Consider the following 19,502-nt stretch of genomic DNA (forward strand, 5'->3'; position numbering starts at 1 on the left):
AGGGATGTTTAGGAGAGTGGAAATCTCGCGTGCAGACGTATGACACAAGTGACATCTGTCACCTGACCATATTCGAAGTTCGTGAGTTCCGCTGATATGGAGTAGCTGGCAGCAGGTAGCAGCACACTGCACCTAATATGAGAAACGTATGTTTTTGGGGGTGTCCGGATACTTTTGGTCACATAGTGTAGCAGCGCTGGCCCGCCGCGGGACCGAATGACGTCATCTGGAACGAGGGGCCGGCGCCACGTTTGAAGCTGCCGCTCCCGTCTCTCTGAAAACGTCGAGCGTCCACCGTTGTTTCCTTTCAACATACAGTGCCCGCCCCCACGCCTGACAACTGTGTTCCCCTCGTCTCTTTTAAAACTGTTGCTGTCCACTCTAATCTCATTCAAAAAATGGTTCAAATGGCTCTGAGCACTATGGGACTTCTGAGGGCATCAGTCCTCTAGAACTGAGAACTACGTAAACCTAACTAACCTAAGGACATCACACACATCCATGCCGGAGGCAGGATTCGAACCTGCGACCGTAGCGGTCGCGCGGCTCCAGACTGTAGCGCCTAGAACCGATCGGCCACCCGGCCTGCTAATCTCATTCATCTCTTTTATAACGGAATCCCAGTATGTTGACGCGTGAGCTAGGGCTCTCGTGTTTTCGAACTGTAGTTCACGTCCGTTTTCCAAGTAAAGGTCAGTTATGGTCAACTTGAGAAACTCCCTTTGTTTAATATCTTATGCTCAGTACAACGCTCTGCAACTGTGAATTGTCTGACGCATGTAAATGCTGCCACATTTACAAGGAACGCCGCACTTACTGGGCACATGAACAGCTGTGCTGCCTTTAAGGGGGTAGGACGTCAAACGGCCCGACTTGTAACAGGAGAGGCACCACAGGACATTTTATTCAGAAATCACACTCATAGCAGTGGAAGTTCAAAAACATAACAAAATAATTTTCTTTCTACATGTGGAATTTCAACATTTTTCACCCACTATTGGCTGCATTTGTTGCTATAGGTATACTTTTCTTCATAAGTAAGAGAGATTCTACTATGAATTTGGCACAGCATACAAACCATACTTACAGCTGTATGAAGCTCTAGAGTTTACTTAATTTATGAAAAAATGAGTAAGCTGTTACATTTTAAACTTTATGTTTAGATAAAAAATCTAATTTTATTGTCAATTATCTCAGTTTTTACCAGAGTTTTTATAGATTTGGAAAATTCTAGATTTTCATACACCTGTAAGCATGGTTTGTACGCTGTGCCAAATTAACCGAAGAGTCTGTCTTACCTATGAAGAAAAGCCGATATCAAGTGAAAAAATGATGAAATTTAATTACTTTATTTTTTTGAATTTATCAGCAATAACAAAATTATGGGCGACAGTCTTCGTATTACGTTCGCATGTTCTGCGCGGGGTCCCTGGGAGCGCTGCCCCCTGTGTGAGGCCCCATAGCAGACTGCAGTTGGTACCTGCCGACCTCGCAGCCGTTGGCAGCACTGACTGCGTGCCACAGCCCTGCCGCTTCAGGCGTCTGTCGCATTTGTAGCGAGTCGCGTCCAGAGTGACGTTCTGCGTTGGGATTTCGTGCTGCTGTTTCTGCGCCGAGAATTTTTTCTGCTACACCCACACCCTTAATAAGGTAAGGACGACTGTTTTCATGTGTTCCCACAGTATTTAATTATTTTCTTTGTTTTCTTTTGGTTTGTTTCTGCAAAGTCATGGTAGCTGTAAGGTTTCCTTTAGGTTCACTATGGAGACTATCGCGTATAAAACAAACCGCGTTCGTTTATTACGCTCTCAAAATACTAACGAATTTCGTATTACAAATCTTGATATTTTAAAGTCCTACCGACATTCCTATTAATTCTGCTGTTCTACGGACTTTAGGTATGAGTGAAAAGCATAGGCTCGGACGAGATTTCTACTTGTATTCGCACCATTTTGTTGAATTTTTTTTTCCCCGAAATGTAGGTTCGTATTTGTACACATGTGATCCATAAAAGGATTATTCTGCTTGTTAGGAATAACAGAACAGAATGACGGAACACTGCTTGTGCAAGTAGATAAGATGCTATGGCAACTTCGACTGTTGAGGAATTAAACAATTACTTTACGTCAGAATACTGCGTAGACCTAGGGACAGTCTGATCCTACTCCTGATGGCTTGAAATCAAACCAAGCGAGACGCATTTTGACAGTTCCGTAGTGGAGCATTGAATCAGATATTTCCCGAAGCAGTCGGCTCCACGAAAACTGCCGAATTTAGTACAACTAATCTGTTCGCGTCTTTCCCCCAGTCCTGCATTAGCAATCGTCAGCACGTTAAGTCACGCAAATGTGCTTTAGTACAGAACGCTGTTCCATTTAATTTCGATATCTTCACTTTTCTAGAGAAATGTTTTAGGTGACAAGGTAGTCTGTTGGGTAGTCAGTAAGACAGATAATTTTATCGTCCATTTCGTCTTTGTTCTATATGTGTAAGTGCAGAAATGAATGAATTCTTACGTTGACCTAAAATTGATCCTCTTGCTAGAAAAGTTGTCAAAATTCCCGGCGTTAGGGGCTTAGTCTTCACTTCTGTTAATAATCGTGCATCTCCAGGCAGTGACTGTGCCGTACACTTACCAAAAAAGTTGTCGGTTTTCTGCTAAGGGGGTATCTGGATGTGTGAAGCAGTGCCCCACGTAAAGGACCAGTACTCAAACATTTTTGAAGTAAAACCAGCCATCCTCAGAATCCTTTCTGACAAGTGTTTGTCATTGCTCAGAACGATATCAAAATACAGAGTATCAGTTACAAATCTCACTGCAGAACTCAACTATTGTATATATTCTTGATGGAACAGTCCATAGCTGTACTTTCGGTTCATAGCGTGCACGTTGGACACTACAAACAGGCATTTCACCTGTTGACTGTTCCATCAAAAAATAAGCTGGGAGAAACTGAAGATTCACATACATGTTCTTGTCAAACCAAACGGGTGCTCCTGAGTAATACTTTACTACGTCAAATAAAGAATTATTAAACTGTTGTGGCTTTAAGAAGAACGCATTGTTACATCTGTAGGTGCCTACAGTATAAAGTGTGTTGCTGTTGCGTAGAGAAAGGAATACACAGTTTATATCACAGCAAGCGGATCTCTTGACATTAATACGTTAAGAGTAATTTCATCGTCTTTTGTGGAAGTAAATGAAATATAGCAATGCAGGTGGTTGTAGACAAACTTCCACAAAGAAGGGCTGATACGATAGCCACCTCCTCACCTCCCTGAAATAAGGATTGTGTTGACAAATTGGTCTGCATACATACATACGTACATACAGACATACATACATTGATCCTTGTTGCGTAGAGCATTAATACATTTCGTAATGATGTGGGATGTGTCATTTTAACATAAGTTTTCTTTATACAAAATAGTAAATATTTTTATAGTTAATACTTCATGTCTAAAGATTCATCTATTCAGTAGGAGCTGTCATTCAGGAATACTTTTATTTTCTTTTAAATGTTCTTTAGATATCTGCCGGATTTTTAATGCTATTTGGCAAATGACCAAATATTTTTGTGGCAGCATAATTCACACCTTTTTGTGACAAAGTGAGATTTAATCCTGAGTAGTGAAGATCTTCGTTTCTTCTAGTGTTGTAGCTATGCACTTTGCTGTTATTTTTGAATTGGGGTGAGTCATTGACAAATGTCATAAATGAATATATGTACTGCGAAGGTACTGTGAATATCTCAAGTTCATTAAATAAATGTCTGCAAGGTCATCTTCGGTGGGCTCCAGCTGTTAGCCTGATGCTATGAATACTTTTCCTCTTAGTGACGAATTGCCCCCAAACACGATACCATGTGTAAGCAGTGAATGAAAATAGGCATAGTAGGCTAATTTAATGATGTTCGTCACCAATATTTTGCAATAAACCCAGTAGCATAAGTAGCTCAACCTAATCATTTCAGCAGATCATTGATGTTTCTTCAAATTCAATTTCTCATCAGTGTACACATCCAGAAATTTTTAATACTCTGCCTTAGCAATAGACTTGCTTTCATAGCCTATATTTATCAATGGTGTTACGCCATTTACTGCACAGAATTGCATACACTTTTTTCTCAAAATTTAATGAGAGTCCATTTGCAGAGAACCACTTAATAATTTTGTGAAAGACATTATTTACAATTTCCTTGAGTGTGATTACTGTACTTGTATCATTAGCAAAAAGAACTAGCTTTGCATGCATTAATATATATTGAGAACAGTAAGGGACCCAAGACTGAACTCTGTGGGACACCATTCTTGATACCTCCTCAGTTAAAGGACTCTGCTGATTTTTGCAGACAATCTGTAGTGCTAATTTCAGCCTTCTGCATTCTTCCAGTTAAATATGAATTAAACCATTTGTGCACTGTCCCACTCATGCCACAGTACTTAAGCTTGTGTAGAAGAAATTCATGATTCACACCATCAAAAGCCTTTGAGAGGTGACAAAATATCCTAATGGGTGATGTTGGGTTATTCAGTGCATTTAATATTTATTCAGTGAAAGCATATTTATAGCATTTTCTCTTAAAAAGCCTTTCTGAAAACCAAATTGACATTTTGTTAGTACTTCATTTTTACAGGTACGTGATGCTACTCCTGAATACATTACTTTTTCAAGACTTTTGAAAAAAGCTATCAGAAGTGAGACTGGCTGGTAGTTGTTAGCATCAGACCTATCCCCATTTTGGAAATACGCAAGCGTCCGATCTCGCCCATCTGCTTTGACGTCACAAATATGGCGGAAACGACCATAAACCACGATTCCAATATGGCGCATATAAAGTCGTTACATACACATTATGAGGACGAAAATACATCGAAAAACAAACGCACATACTATCCACAAAAAGCCTAATGAGGCTAACGGGACAAGCGCGGGAAATGGGGTGTTTTTGGGTGGGGGCAAACTAAATATAAACTAATTTAGACACCCACCCCAATACAAAACAACACAAAACTCTCCAAATACCACTAAACACAATATCATCTGGAATCGGACACTTCCCTTGACCTATATAGCTCAACAGCGCTCCCGATGCCATAAATTAGGATCAAACACTTTCCTTGGCCTATATAGCTCGAAAAACATCTGCCGATACCAATACCAACATATGCAGCCACACATTGGGATCGAACACTTCCCTTGACCTGTGCACTGTTAATTTTATCCGTCATATCCATTCCTGAACAAAAACAACAACCGATTAATTTTACTAAAATTACCACACGATGTACAGCGAACACTAAATTAACTTTCACACAAAATCGTTAACTCACTGAGACGAATTCCACCACAAACACAGCCGACACTCGAACAATTCTGGATAATGATCAAAAGCAAACTGAGCCCATTACACCACACAAACGAAAACCCTGAACGTTCCACCAGAGCACAACAAACCACAACACGACGACATCTACAAACACGCCACATTCACAAACCAAACTCCGCGCCGTCATGACGTCACACACGACACCCTTACGTCACGGGTCAAAGCCGACGCGTGAGATCGGACGCTTCTGTCGACCCCTCATTTTACGCAGTTTTTGAACAACAGCGTATTTCAGTCTATCAGGAAAAATACATATCTGGCTGAGACTCCTACTTATTTGTTGGGAACAAGCTTTCAGTACTCCGTAGCACAGCGAGAGGTCTAGGTTGGTGTGGAGTAAGGTGGTATTGCTGTGAGACAGGTAAGACAATGAACGTGAATGCGAAATAAAGGGTGGGGCTACGGGGTTCGTATGTAGCATGTACTTCATCATAAGAGCAAACCAGATGTAAACAAACGCAAGCGGGATGATTGGTCAGCAGCCGTAGCTCTCTTAAACTGGTGGTGTTCCGCTCTTGGAAGTAGGTCCAACTTAAGTGTTCGGTAGCTTATTAGTATGTCAGTGCGGAAGAACCTTTCAGACATTCTGACGTATTAACAGCCATCAACGTCTATCTTAATCGTACTTTACCTACGTAACTTTTATCTTAAATTGTGTACAGCCAGTGTCTCTGTAACCAGTACTTGTGCTCTGAGTGTCTCGCTGTTCATACGTACCGCGAAAATGGACGACACTGCTTCCTGCTTCGTAGTGAAACACGCGGGTGGAACACCGTTAATGGCGAGAAACAAGTAGTTAATGTTCTTCACAAGATTACAGACAAAAATCAGCTTTTGACTTTTTTCGAGTAGGACTATGTATCAGAAACAAGGGAGGTGTTAACTACATGCGTGGCGTGATAGACAGGGTCGTAGACTGACCATCGTGTGTGCCGGCGGGCGGTGGTTCTACACTCCTGGAAATTGAAATAAGAACACCTTGAATTCATTGTCCCAGGAAGGGGAAACTTTATTGACACATTCCTGGGGTCAGATACATCACATGATCACACTGACAGAACCACAGGCACATAGACACAGGCAACAGAGCATGCACAATGTCGGCACTAGTACAGTGTGTATCCACCTTTCGCAGCAATGCAGGCTGCTATTCTCCCATGGAGACGATCGTAGAGATGCTGGATGTAGTCCTGTGGAACGGCTTGCCATGCCATTTCCACCTGGCGCCTCAGTTGGACCAGCGTTCGTGCTGGACGTGCAGATCGCGTGAGACGACGCTTCATCCAGTCCCAAACATGCTCAATGGGGGACAGATCCGGAGATCTTGCTGGCCAGGGTAGTTGACTTACACCTTCCAGAGCACGTTGGGTGGCACGGGATACATGCGGACGTGCTTTGTCCTGTTGGAACAGCAAGTTTCCTTGCCGGTCTAGGAATGGTAGAACGATGGGTTCGATGAAGGTTTGGATGTACCGTGCACTATTGAGTGTCCCCTCGACGATCACCAGTGGTGTACGGCCAGTGTAGGAGATCACTCCCCACACCATGATGCCGGGTGTTGGCCCTGTGTGCCTCGGCCGTATGCAGTCCTGATTGTGGCGCTCACCTGCACGGCGCCAAACACGCATACGACCAACATTGGCACCAAGGCAGAAGCGACTCTCATCGCTGAAGACGACACTCCATTCGTCCCTCCATTCACGCCTGTCGCGACACCACTGGAGGCGGGCTGCACGATGTTGGGGCGTGAGCGGAAGACGGCCTAACAGTGTGCGGGACCATAGCCCAGCTTCATGGAGATGGTTGCGAATGGTCCTCGCCGATACCCCAGGAGCAACAGTGTCCCTAATTTGCTGGGAAGTGGCGGTGCGGTCCCCTACGGCACTGCGTAGGATCCTACGGTCTTGGCGTGCATCCGTGCGTCGCTGCGGTCCGGTCCCAGGTCGACGGGCACGTGCACCTTCCGCCGACCACTGGCGACAACATCGATGTACTGTGGAGACCTCACGCCCCACGTGTTGAGCAATTCGGCGGTACGTCCACCCGGCCTCCCGCATGCCCACTATACGCCCTCGCTCAAAGTCCGTCAACTGCACATACGGTTCACGTCCATGCTGTCGCGGCATGCTACCAGTGTTAAAGACTGCGATGGAGCTCCGTATGCCACGGCAAACTGGCTGACACTGACGGCGGCGGTGCACAAATGCTGCGCAGCTAGCGCCATTCGACGGCCAACACCGCTGTTCCTGGTGTGTCCGCTGTGCCGTGCGTGTGATCATTGCTTGTACAGCCCTCTCGCAGTGTCCGGAGCAAGTATGGTGGGTCTGACACACCGGTGTCAATGTGTTCTTTTTTCCATTTCCAGGAGTGTACACTCCACGTGGTGCGTAATTTTCTTTGTTCGGTTTGAATACCTAAAGCATATAAATATGAAACTCATCACATCTACGTATACATCTATATGGTTACTCTGCAATTCACACTCAAGTGCTGGGCAGAGAGTTTATCGAACCATTTTCATACTACTTCTCAACCATTCCACTCTCGAATGGCGCGTGGGAAAAAGGAACACCTACATCTTTCCGTTCGAGCTCTGATTTCTCTTATTTTAATATCATGATCATTTCTTCCAACGTAGTTGGGTGTCGACAAATTATTTACACATTCGGGAGAGAAAGTTGGAGATTGAAATTTCGTAAATAGATATCTCCTCAATCAAGACTGCCTTTGATTCAGTGACTCTCACCCCAACTCGCGTATCATATCAGTTACACTCTCACCCCTATTTCGCAATAACACGAAATGAGCTGCCCTCCCTTGAACTTTTTCGATGTCCTCCGTCAATCCTACCTGGTAAGGATTCCAGCAGAGGATGGACAAGTGTGATGTAGGCTGTCTCTTTAGTGTCCTGCCAACAAAGCGCAGTCTGTTTCGCCTTCCACACAATATTATCTATGTGGTCTTCCCAATTTAAGTTGCTCGTAATTGTAATTCCTAGGTATTTAGTCGAATTGACAGTCCTAAGATTTGTGCGATTTATCGTATACCCAAAATTACTCGGATTTCTTTTAGTACCCATGTGGATGACCTCGCACTTTTCTTTGCTTAGTGCCAATTTTCACTTTTCTTGCCATACAGAAATTCTCTCTGGGTCATTTTGTAGTTGGAATTGATCGTCTGATGACTTTAATAGACTGTAAATTACAGCGTCATCTGCAGACAATCTAAGGGGGCTGCTCAGATATCTCCTAGATCATGTATGTAAACCAGGAACAGCAGAGGGCCTATGACACTACCTTGTGGAACGCCTGATATCACTTCCTTTCCGCTCGATGATTTACCGTCTATCGCCACGAACTGTGACCTCTCTCGGAGAGGAAATCACGAATCCAATCACACAACTGAGACGATACTCCATACGCACGCAATTTGATTAATAGTCGCTTGTGAGGAACGGTATCGAAAACTGTATGGAAATCTAGGAATATCGAATCGATATGAGATCCCTTGTCGACAGCACTCATTACTTCATGGGAATAAAGAACGATATTTTCTGAAGCCGTGTTGGCTATGTATCAATAAGTCATTTTCTTCAAAGTGATTCATAATGTTAAAGTACAGTATGTGCTCCAAAACCCTACTGCAAATTGAGTTAGTGATACGGGTCTGTAATTAAATCGGTTACTCCTATTTCCTTTCTTGAATATTGGTGTGACCTTTGCTACTTTCCAGTCTTTAGGAACAGACCTTTCGTCAAGTGAGCGGTTGTATATGATTCATAAGAAAGGCGGTGTTGTCTGCATACTCTGAAAGCAACCTGATTGCTATATCATCTAGACCTGCAGACTTGCGTTAGTTAAGTGATTTGTTTCGCAACACCAATCTACTTTAGTCACTCACGCTAACAACTGTTCTGGTTTCGAATTCTGGAATATTTACTTCGTGTTCTTTCGTGAAGGAATTACGGAAAACTGTTTTTAGTAACTCCGCTTCGGTGGCACTGTCATCGGTAAGGCTGCGTTCACAGTGGCGGCCGGGCCGCGCCGACACGGCGTGAGCCTCCCGGAGCCGAGCCGGCCACATCGCGAGTGTCTTAATATTGCCGGCGCGAGCCGCCCGCAGGCGCGAGCCCGTGGAGCAACACTGCAGCTTCTGCACTACACGCCTTACACGCCTCCCTTCTGCTTTCATCTCAAGTGACAGCACAAGCCTTTTATTTCAAGATGTTACCTCACATTTCACAATCAGTGAGGAAAAAGTTACGTTTATTACAATGATACTTGCGAAATTACTTTTATTTCATTTATTTAATCTACCGTATTTACATGCATTTACAACAATAGCTTTCCAGCGATAGCGGCACTGCCGCCACTGAATAGATCGCATTTTCTTGTAAACGGAGACAGATATGAGTGAGTGTCACTGAGGGACGCAAATGTGTCCCTACCAGATGCCAATGCATTGTAAAGTCATGCTGTGGCACGTTACTATAAGCTGTTGTCTGTGACATCTTTTTGCGATGTTCTTACTTTAATGAATGCAGAATAACATATACGTGACATTAACTTGTGTCCATCAATTTGGGATCAGAAATTCGGCTAATATGGCAGTAATGATGCAGTTTCCAGATTATGGAACGAAGTAACCAAGGAGTGTGTTTCAGATAGTACACACAAATATAAATTATTTTCCTTTATATTTTTTTTGTTTTATTTACGATGAAACGAGATACACAAAAATACAATAAATAGCTAAGTACTTTCAATTCCTAAATTTATTTTCGAAAGGTTCTTTAATTATTTTAGGTCGCTTTTTAAAACTAAATATTCAACAAAATTGTTCCTGACAGTTTTCGAACGTAATGTGGAATTTCTGTTGAATGTGGCACCAGCTTTCTGCATATCAGCATTGTTACAAAACTTTTCAGCTTCAACATTGCATCCTTCTCTGTCAATGACAACATCATGAAGTAGACAAATGCACTTGACTCGGTCAAAGGGCATTATCTCAAAACTCTTCGCCTATAAATCTGTCTATCTTACAAGGTAATGAAAAGAATTCTGTGAGGTCATCAGTGGCTCCACATGATGAACCATCACCACTGCCAAGCGCTGCATCATGAAGAAAAAAGTTGGAAAATTCTGAAGGAGTATTTCTGCGATTCTTCGTTGAAGGCACAGCAAGACATTACTCAAAATGACGAAGCTAATTACTTCCTAATGATTCTCAGGACTCCCATAAACTCTTCCCCTCAGACGAAAACGTTTGTGAAATTTAAAATGCAAAAACATGACTACAATTAATTGGAGGTAGTGCATGCTGTGCAAAGTTCTACTGCAAACCAAAAAGTGTGTACTAACTTGCTTTATCGTTATACACAACTTTTCTTCTGCTGTTATACTTCTGCGAAAATTTGTGTTCTGTTTCGAAATTGTGTCTTGAATGCTCTGCAGCACATACTGAAAAGTATTATGATTCATTCTGTAATCTGAATAAAAAATTTTCTGGGTAGTTTTTAAAAAGTTCATGTAAAGATAAAAACTCTCCTAAATGTCTGTCGCTATTTATGGGATGAATCCATAACCTCCTAGTTCTTCTGTACTTCAAAACTCGACGAGTTACTGCAGAGTCAAAACAATACCAATAAGAGAGTGAAGACATTGTTGTACACGACAGCACAGACTAGCTGAAGGCGAGCACGTGTTGACTGCAGCTGCGTTTTCTACTGACTTGCTTGTCAGCTGTCGAAGGGTGGGGATTTTTAAATTTATTTATTTGGCGTCCGGCAGCTAACAGCCATTTAGCCAAAGAGTGGGGATTACCTTGACAGTGCAGCGCAGCCCGCCAAGGAAGAAAAAAAAAAAAAAAACAATGAAGAACAATGAAACGCACATCTGTGTCGATGTACAGCAGTTTCATTAACTCTCCATTATTTTTTCTGTCAAAGTAGACAACGAGACTATAGAATTGCGCTTCAGTTTCTCCAGTAAACGTATTACAAATCTCCAGTTCGTTTTTGTGATTAGTTTTACACCAAATGTTATCAGACCTATGTCATTGACACTTCTACCTGTACATGTGCGCAATCGCACACACATACAGACGATACATTTAGGTTTTTTAATGGGTTGATTGAAACGCTGTCCCACTCAGCTTTGGTTTCATTGTATTCATTTTCTGAAATAGACTGTTTTTAAGAGCTATCCACAGATATTTCTAAGTGGAGATAGGGTCGATCTAAAGAATGTAATTATTTACAGCTTGCGGTACTACACTCACATAAACTGTAAAAGCGATAAAAAATGAACTTTTTGCGCCTTAGTCAAACTTAGACATAGAAACATCTGTAAATGTATTTATATTTTTTAACATCTGCTGTTTATTGTATGCAACTAGAAAGAAATCATGTAGAATGTTGCAAGCTTTTATTACAATGCATCAGGAGCAAGATCTCATCTTAGATTAATATACTCTTATCTCTTAGTTCGACCGCGGTGGTCTAGCAGTTCTAGGCACGCAGTCCGGAACCGCGCGACTGCTACGGTCGCAGGTTCGAATCCTGCCTCGGGCATGGATGTGTGTGATGTCCTTAGGTTAGTTAGGTTTAATTAGTTCTAAGTTCTAGGCGACTGATAACCTCAGCAGTTAAGTCGCATAGTGGTCAGAGCCATTTTTTCTCTTAGTTCGAAATACGAAATGTACACTACACTAATTGTAGGATGTTGATGATAAATAATTGTTTGTGTTTTGTGATGCAACGTGTGGCCAATTATAAAAGCATAGCAGATGATTGTCCAGTAGCCGAGGGAAAAATTCTTGTACATTTGGATTTATCTAGACAATGAGATCATTAAAATAATAAGAGGGACCGACACTAGGTCTACGATGATCACTAGTAATTAGTTTTTTTCTGTCCCGCATTACATGACTACACTAAACCAAGCTGTAACCGCGCGAACTCGGTGGCTTACGGACGCGGCACTGACGCCGCTGAGTAGCTCGCATTACTTGAGACCAGAGACAGATATCAGTATCATTATCATTTCAAAAACTTTTTGGTACTTTTTGCTACATTTCATTCCCAGCAATGTATGGTCTAAAACGGATCTAACAGTAAGCTACCCGCTACAAAACTTTTTCGCTACAAGATCAGTAAATCAAGTGCACAATGTTGACAAATAGCATCATTTCACAATGACTGTTAAGAGATATGGAAAGATAAATGACTCAATACGAGGCTAAGATGTTACACTACCACGTGTACAAAAGTCAGATTTTTGAGCCGCACACTTTCTTCAAAACCTGTTGGAAAGCGTTACGAAACTAAGAAATCACGCTAAACGAAAAGTAGACTTTTTCTTTTTTCACGACGTAAGTAACGCTTTTAAGGAAAAAATAAGTTAATAAAACGATGTGGCGAAGACTTGTCTACCGCTAAGAATTTTTACAACATGAAAATCGGAGAAGTGGATTTTCCCCCATTTGGCCGTCCCGGCGCGGCGCGCAATGCGAACGCAGCCTAACTTCTCCATCGCTATCGCGCAGTGGCGGTGTTGACTGTTTTTTGCCACTGGTGTACTTTACATACGACCAGAGTCTCTTTGGGTTTTCTACCATGTTTTGAGACAATTCTTAATTGTGGAAACTATTAAAAGCATCTAGCATTGACGTCCACACTATTTCGAGGTTCCGTGAAACTTTGCCAGTCCTCGAGATTTTGCGTTCCTCTGAATTTGGAATGCGTTTCTCGTTGCTTATGCAACAGTGATCTGACGTGTTTTGTGTACCATCGTGGATCAGTCCCGTCTCTTAACTTAGGCGGCATGAATCTATTGCTGTCGACATTGTATCTGTGAATTTGAGCCATATCTGGTCTACACTTACATAATTAGCTTGGGAGGAATGGAGACTCTTTCTTAGGAAGGCATCAAGCGAATTTTTATCTGCTGTTTTAAATAGATATATTTTGCGTTTATTTTTAGTGGTTTTGGTTGATACGGTTTTGCGCCATATATGTCAATTAACTCATGAGTCACCAATTTTAAGAAAAATGCAGATCTTGTAGTTCACAATTACATATCACATGAAAATTTCAGGTTTTCATTGCAACTATACATTCTGAATTACCGATGTTTTATAAAAGATTGTAAAAGATGGTTGAAGATAAATCGTTATATAAATAAGTTTCTTGGAGAAAAATTGTGAAGTCAAGTACGCTCTTCGCATATGCCCATTGTTTTGTAGGACAGATGTGATCTAACATGAGCCAGAGTGATAAATGGCGCAGAAACATGGAAGACAATTTTGACGGCGTCGAGCACGCTGTACAAATGGAGCATTTTTAGAGTTGTGGTTTTAACACTGCAGTCTGAACCCGACAGAATTGATATGGAGCCAAGTTAAGGTATTTGTCGCGAGAAATAAGACATTAAGCTGTCAAACGTACTGCAACTAATGCACGAAGCTTTGTGACACGCCACTGCCAAACGTTCGAGAACTGCAGAACAGCACGTCACGAAAGAGAAGGAGGAGGAGGAAATGTGGACTTTTTTGTGGCTTGGGGTTCTGTCTCTGATAGACTCGTTATCAACGTAGCTGTACTGAAGTGTGTTCAGCGGTGTGCGATGTGGTAGGAGTTCAGAGATTACCAGACAACTGACTCAGATACCTTCAGTGGCTTACGTATTTTACTACATTACGCTACTACAGTGCGCTTTTACGCCACACATACCTCATGTAGAAAAATTACCCTCGTTAGTCACGGATTTTCATCACTCCTGCTTTTAATTAAAATACTATGTTCGCTAATATCGATGGCGTGTTATACTTTCCGTCCGGTCACCTGAGGAGAAAATCACCCGAGTTTTACCATGTATTATTTCCTTCTGTTTAAAAATTCACATCCAAAGCTGTGTCGTCCTCTGCTCGTCTCTGTTTACGTCTGAACTGCCACTGCTCACACCAGTGCACGTTAGCTGGACCACTTGCCCGGTCAGCGCTGTCAAAGCTAAACGCGCCGGTAAAGCTGTTGCCCCGTATTACAGCACAAGTCGATACGCACAGCACAAAACGAAACGTCATCATCGTACTTGATTGCACTTCTGACCGCTTGGTTTCCGCTCCACCTGAAACTAAATCCAAAGAGGTTCCAGCAAACGCGGAAGGGTACATAGTGTAATGTTCACATGAAGTTTAATGTGATGAACGGACTATAGTCCGATGTCCAGATTTGCAATATACTCAACGCACTTTGCCGTATATATCATGCCTTCCAAATTAAAATCTTAAACTGCTAGGGCACAACCACGTACTGTAAAACAAGACTCCCCACCGAGTGTCCTAGCTATGCCACACACTGGCTTTGACCTATGTCGTGATTTCACGGGACTCTCTCTACTCCCAGTGCAGAGGCAGAACACAGCACTGACGTTTGTTTCCCTCCCACATTGTTGCTTGGAAGGCAGGGTGTGATGACACGTTTCTGCAGCTGAGACTGAAAGGGCAGTTTGTGATTTGGTGAAGTGTATGAATGTGCTGTGATGGAAACAAACTAAATAGTCTTTGTTACTACACGTATTTTACGCATACTGCTTTTTGGTGAGTGGTTTATCCGGCATTTTCGTCGTCGGTCAAACACGGGCAGTGGTAACAACACGAACGGTACATTCTTACTGGTAGTGTGGACACATCTTGTAGGGTACTGGGGCCGGCCGCGGTGGTCTAGCGGTTCTGGCGCTGCAGTCCGGAACCGCGGGACTGCTACGGTCGCAGGTTCGAATCCTGCCTCGGGCATGGGTGTGTGTGATGTCCTTAGGTTAGTTAGGTTTAAGTAGTTCTAAGTTCTAGGGGACTTATGACCTAAGATGTTGAGTCCCATAGTGCTCAGAGCCATTTGAACCATTTTTGAACCATTTGTAGGGTACTGGTCCATATTTCCTTTCACGAAATTCGTACAGCAAGAATCGTCATATGCTGTTAAATGTGCATTCAGTCTGCGTCGGAAAACAATATCTTTACTATTCACTCTTTAGGTGTTTCTGATCATGTGATCTTCTGATGCAAACCTGTTAAGTGTTATACGGAACCCAGAATTCAAATGGTGGTTCACTCATCAGTATGCAAGTGTACAGACAGTAATAAATTTGTCATCGGAATGGAAGTTTCATTTTTAGCTACGTAATGCATACGAAGTTGTACGGAGAATTTTCCCGTCATTTACAATTAGCGGGAAGTCAGTGAATTCTCCCATGACTTCAGTTGTGTCGTGTTGTGGTTGGTTGGAAACAGCAGTCGCAGTAGACGCCAGGTTACATTCAGTTTCCGCGAAGCTTAAGTGGTGCATTTCGTAGTCCTTACTTACTAAATTGCACGCCACGAAACTCTTAGTGATACGTTTTAGGGTACATAGATATTGGAAAACGGAAACGTCCTTCGCAAGTGTGCAGTCCAGGCATGCAGTACGGAGCATTGGACAGCGTTTCCAGTACTTGGAGCTGGAACAACGGTTCTGCCCGCTTGGTCGGCTGTGTTCCTGTGAAGACAAACAAAGGAAATGGCGGAAGACCAGACTTGATGTGGGCCGTCAAGAATGGTTAAAAAAAGAAACTTATCACACTGTTATCCCGTGAGTTGACGACATTTGCACGTGACCGTTATAATTATTTATCCATCAAAAAAGTAGTCATTTGTCATGGCTGCTACTGCATATGAGGTCCTAAATTCCGTATTATGAAACAGCACCGTTTCAAGGCAACAGTACATGGAAGATATGTAAAAACACGTCACTTTCTTTCGGATGTGTTATAATCAGACGTCATGTAAGGACGTATCGGCTGCTGAAGCCTTCATTACATTCAGTTTACGGTGCGGGGGCTGATCTTCCAGCGGTTGATTGTGAGGCAGCGGCTGTAAGCGTTGAGTCACAGAGCAGAGGGTGGCTGCGGAGGTGACTCGCGTCCTACCATCTCACCTTCACGTTTTTAAAGGTTGTGGGACTTCTTTATTACGTTAATTGCAGTTAGTTCTTAAATATTAGATATTTTGTACGTACAGTAGTTCCCTCTCTCTGGAGGTGTGCGTATCAGGTCTGGGTTGTCATTGACAATAATTTACAAATCTACATAAGTGTGAAACTCGCAAATGCGAATAAATATGCACACGTTGATCATCTGGCAAAGCTAATTACCATTCAAAATAAAAAGCATAGAACTGACTAACACATTTGCAACAGAATAAAAAGGTGGCGTAGTCTCAGCTATACATAAAATTTAGCCATATGTCAAGTGTACAAAATACAATTTACCGGCTAGTTTTCCTAGGCCACTTCTTTCCCGGACAAAAATCTCCCATTAAAGTACCTCTTCAACCACTTACATTACGCTTTTCTTGATTTTATTACACCAACTGCTACAGATAGTGACGTGTTTTCCAGAGATGCTAGCTGTGTTGTTTCGAAACGGCTCTACTTACTGGACACAAGGTAAGTGAGCTGCTGGTTTACCTCACTTGTTAGAATGGCTACCCCCCTTTTTTTCTGACTACGGACCAACACCACACATCAGTTTTCAGATCATTTAAAAATTTTATTTTCTTGAAAAACTTGAATGAGCAGAATATTGGAATCTGTGCAGGCTGGCTTATGATTCTTTTTGCTTGTAAATCAGTTATTGGTCTCACTTTTGGTGTTGATGAAGGCGTATTAGCAAAAGCAGTTGGCACAACTTTTTCAGTAAGTTTCGGAGCTAATTCTTGCCAACATTATAATCTCTCCCTTATCCACAGCCCGGTCCACATGAATGCAAAACTTATGGTGTCAAAATAACGTCACGTTTGCAGAAACTCCTGTGAACTGTAGGTTGCCCTTAACACAGCTGCAAGATCACACTCTACGGAAGACGAAATACACTACTGGCCATTAAAATTGCTACACCAAGAAGAAATGCAGATGATAAACGGTTATTCATTGGACAAATATATTATACTAGAACTGCTATGTGCTTATATTTTCACGCAATTTGGGTGCATAGATCCTGAGAAACCAGTACCCAGAACAACCACCTCTGGCCGTAATAACGGCCTTGATACGCCTGGGCATTGCATCAAACAGAGCTTGGATGGCGTGTACAGGTACAGCTGCCCATGCAGCTTCAACACGGTAGCACAGTTCATCAAGAGTAGTGACTGGCGTATCGTAACGAGCCAGTTCCTCGGCCACCATTGACCAGACGTTTTCAATTGGTGACAGATCTGGAGAATGTGCTGGCCAGTGCAGCAGTCGAACATTTTCTGTATGCAGAAAGGCCCGTACAGGACCTGCAACATGCGGTCGTGCATTATCCTGCTGAAATGTAGGGTTTCACAGGGATCGAATGAATGGTAGAGCCACGGGTCATAACACATCTGAAATGTAACGTCCACTGTTCAAAGTACCGTCAATGCGAACACGGGGTGACAGACGTGTAACCGATGGCACCCCATACCATCACGCCGGGTGATACGACAGTATGGCGATGACGAATACACGCTTTCAATGTGCGTTCACCGCTATGTCGCCAAACACGGATGCTGTAAACACAACCTGGATTCATCCGAAAAAATGTTTTACCATTTGTGCATCCAGGTTCGTCGTTGAGTACACCATCGCAGGCGCTCCTGTCTGTGATGCAGCATCAAGGGTAACCGCAGCCATTGTCTTCGAGCTGATAGTCCATGCTGCTGCAAACGTCGTCGAACTGTTCGTGCAGATGGTTGTTGTCTTGCAAGGGTCCCCATCTGTTGACTCAGGGATCGAGACGTGGCTGAACGACCCGTTACAGCCGTGCGGATAAGATGCCTGTCATCTCGACTGCTAGTGATACGAGGCCGTTGGGATCCAGCACGGCGTTCCGTATAACCCTCCTGAACCCACCGATTCCATTTTCTGCTAACAGTCATTGGATCTCGACCATCGCGACCAGCAATGTCGCGATAGGATAAACCGCAATCGCGATAGGCTACAATCCGACCTTTATCAAAGTCGGAAACGTGATGGTACGCATTTCTCCTCCTTACACGAGGCATCAGAACAACGTTTCACCAGGCAACGCATGTCAACTGCTCTTTGTGTATGAGAAATCGGTTGGAAACTTTCCTCATGTCAGCACGTTGTAGGTGTCGCCACCGGCGCCAACCTCGTGTGAATGCTCTGAAAAGCTAATTGTTTGCGTATCACAGCATCTTCCTGTTGGTTAAATTTCGCATCTGTAGCACGTCATCTTCGTGGTGTAGCAATTTTAATGGCCAGTAGTGTATTAATAATAATAGTAACCTCAGAGTTTTTCAGATGATCCAGTTATCTGTAATGTATTGTCTGCAAGAAGCTGCATAAGTATTCAGTCAGATCTTGATAAGAATTCAAAGTGGTGGAAAAACGGCAACTTGATTTAAATGTTCATAAATGTAAGACTGTGCCTCCACAAAACGAAAAAACTGGTATTCTATGACTATAATATCAACGAGTCACTGTTGGAATCGGCCGACACATAAAAAGTACCTGGTATGAAATGGAATGACGACATACGCTTAGTTGTGGGTAAAGCTGGTGACAGACTTCCGTTCACTGGAAGAATACTGGCGGAGGTAAGTCAGCCTACAAAGGACTTTGCTTACAAACCACTCGTACCACAGGTTCTAGAATGTTGCTCAAGTATGTGGGATCCGCACCAAATAAGACTAACAAGGGATACTGAACGTATACAGAGAATGGCAGCACGAATTGTCATGGATTTGTTTGACCGTAGGAGTGTAACCGAAGTACGCAAGTAACTGAATTTCCAGACTGACAGACCCAAACTATCCCGAGAAAGTCTATTAACAAAGTTTCAAGAACCGCCTTTAGATGGTAATGCTAGGAATATACTTACAACCCTCTACGTACCGCTCACATAGGGATCGTGAGGATAAGATTAAAATAAGTACTATGCGTACAAAGGCATTCAGTCATTCTTCCCGCGCTCCATACGTGAATGGAACAGGAAGAAACCCTGACAACTGGTACTGTGGGACGCACTCTCTGCCACGGTCGTGTGCAGAGCATGTAGATGTAGATGTAGATGCAAATGTAGAAGATGCTGT

General features: G+C 42.9%; 1 protein-coding gene across 1 annotated transcript in view; it reads left to right on the top strand.

The window, feature by feature from the left end:
• Nucleotides 1-1,552: 1,552 nt before the first annotated feature.
• Nucleotides 1,553-19,502, top strand: part of LOC126108824 (uncharacterized) — a 71,301-nt gene continuing 53,351 nt past the window's right edge. Inside the window, exon 1 of the mRNA XM_049914188.1 lies at nt 1,553-1,650. The gene's annotated coding sequence lies outside the window, so the exon portion shown is untranslated. The remainder of the gene's footprint in view (nt 1,651-19,502) is intronic.

The sequence above is a fragment of the Schistocerca cancellata genome, chromosome 11 (genome assembly GCF_023864275.1).
Source record: "Schistocerca cancellata isolate TAMUIC-IGC-003103 chromosome 11, iqSchCanc2.1, whole genome shotgun sequence".
In the NCBI taxonomy this organism is placed as follows: domain Eukaryota; kingdom Metazoa; phylum Arthropoda; class Insecta; order Orthoptera; family Acrididae; genus Schistocerca; species Schistocerca cancellata.